This window comes from Dermacentor silvarum, chromosome 5 (genome assembly GCF_013339745.2).
Source record: "Dermacentor silvarum isolate Dsil-2018 chromosome 5, BIME_Dsil_1.4, whole genome shotgun sequence".
In the NCBI taxonomy this organism is placed as follows: Eukaryota; Metazoa; Arthropoda; class Arachnida; order Ixodida; family Ixodidae; genus Dermacentor; species Dermacentor silvarum.
The window spans coordinates 111,532,376-111,535,017 of NC_051158.1; positions in this window are offsets into that span (position 1 = coordinate 111,532,376).

The window sequence follows — 2,642 nt, forward strand, 5'->3', positions numbered from 1 at the left end:
GCGGAGATGGGTGATCTCGAGGAACACCGAGAACATGTCGCAACATTATTTCTGCACTGTAAGAATTTCCTGTAAATGTGTAACAGTCGTAGTTCCGCAAATTAAAAGTGCATAACTAATGTGCACATATAGTTATCTATAGTTAGATATATCATCATCAGCTACAAAGTTTCATCTTTGTATGACATGAGCTCGGCTGGAAAAAAGCGGTTGCTTATAAGAGGTGGAAGGTGCTTTTTGTCCCCCAAGATTTCTCGCACGTTCTCACTGGAGCTCCGCTCGTATCGCCACATGACACCACCAGCCTTGCTTGCTCCAGCGAATCAAGGCACGTCCGATGTTGCCACTCCACTGCAGCTTTCGGCATTCGTCGTGACTATCAACAGCCGCCATCGCGACCCACAATTCATCGCTGGTCTACGAGGGGATGACGTCGAGTACTGGTTCCAAAAGTACGACCTCCTAAGAGATTTCAACAAGTGTAACAGTTCACAGAAGTTGGGGAACGGCCCGCTCTAACTGTCCGATGTCGCCAAAACCTGATTTTGGAACCCTGAGCCAGATCTTCCTGACTGGGCGAGGTTCACGGTACAACTTGAGCACATTTTCGGTGCTACCGCTCTTCGCGCTGAGGTAGCGAAAAAGTTCGGTGAGCGCATCAAATTATATGGCGAATCCTCATACATTGAAGATGTGCTTGCATTGTGCAAACCTGTGAACGCTACCATGTCCCAGAGTGACTGCATACGCCACATTAATAAGCATAAATACCGTCGCGTTCAACGACCTTACTACGCAAAATCAATACTTGCCAGCGACTTGAGGAACTCCAGTCCCTTCGGCTGTGCACCGATACCTCGCACATTCGTCTCCCTTCGGTCACGAACTTGCGCACGCTGATCCGCAACATCGTTCGTGAAGAGCTTCGCGGGCGATGCTCTTCCTGCGCTCTAGAAAATATCGTCCACGCATCATCGACCGGCTCGCACGACATCATTAGCCAAGCGATCACGTCCCCTTCGCGTTTACTGTGTTCTGACGGCCCCTACACTCGTCAAGTACCAACGCATGCCGTCGTTTGCGACGCTCTCTTCAGCCAATACCACCTCTGTGCCTACAGCACGAGACCACGCTCCAGTGTCTTCGTTGTCACCGTCAGTGCATGTACAGCGTTATATTCTACTAAGCGTACAGCCCGACCTATTTGCTATTACTGTGGCTATCAAGGGCACATCTCCCGAATTTGGTTGAAGGCGTCAAAAGAATGAGCAACGTGGCTATACTCCCGAGAAACGTACAGTGGTGCGTCCAGCAATGGGCTATCATCGCACGTCCTACCGCTATGACCGGTCACATTCTCCTCTCTACCCTGCTCATATGCCTGTGAATTCTCGTGAATCCCGCTGCAGGTCACCTTCTCCACGTCGTCGTTGAGTGTCGCCTCTCCGGCCCGCTTCTCATGTCACGAACGCCCACTCAGAAAACTCCACGTTGCACTTTTAGGAAGAAGAATTGCATTCACTGGACAGCCTACAATTCCTGCAGCGCGACCACCGAACTTGTTGTCAGTGTTTGTAGAAGGTGTACGTGTGGAAGCTGTCGTTGACACAGGCACTGCCATTTCGATTATTCGTGCCGACTTGTGTTCCCGCGTCCGAAAAGTATAACCACGCCTTCCTACGGCCCTTCTCTCCGTGGCGCGATCAACGCTATTATTATTCGTCTAACCGCGCAGGTGTACTGTTCGCGTTTCTATAGATTGAATTCATCGCCACATTGTTTTTGCAGTCTTCCGTGAGTGTACCCACGAGCTCATTTTGGGGTGGGACTTCTGCGTCCCCTTCTATCTCTTGTCGTCAGCGCCTCATACTACTGAATAAGACCGGCTATTCTCTCCCTAACCATGAATAACGCATTCACCTCGTGACCTCCTCCGATTACCTTCTTTGGGCATCGAAAGAAGAGAATATAAGTACCAACTCCAATAACATCGTGGATGGCGACGTACTCATTTTACCGTACGTCCATGCCGTATCTCGAGAGATTCTGATTACCCCTGGCCTTATTCGTCTCTCTTAGGGGTCTGCATTTCTTACCGCCTTAAATCAAACTCCCGAACCCCAACTTTTGCTCCGTGGATGAACTGTCACTTGCGCTGTTGACGCTAAACTGGTTGCAATTGTCGCCCTTTCGACAGTGCCGTCATGATCAAGAACGCCGCAAAGCAATGTCTCTTCCCCATCATGGTCGGCAGCCATAAGCCCTGACCTGACACCTGCCCAGAGTCAAAATCTCATCGCCCTAGTTAACATCAATTCGCCGTCGTCAGTGTGACTACCACCGCTAGACATCACATACAGACGGACGGCTCCCGCATTGTTCACCGGCACCCATATCGCGTGTCTTTTACAGACGCAAAAGTAGCGAGGAAAACGTGTCAGACATGCTTCGACGAGATATCATACCTCGTTCCTCGAGTCACTGGTCCTCCCCAGTTGTTCTAGTGCAGAAGAAAGACGGTTCAGTCTGTTTTGGTGTCAGTTACCGTGCGCAGAACAACATCACCGGCAAAGATATTTACCCCTGCCACGGATCGACGATGCACTAGATTCGCTACAAGGCGGCGAATATTTTTCTAGACT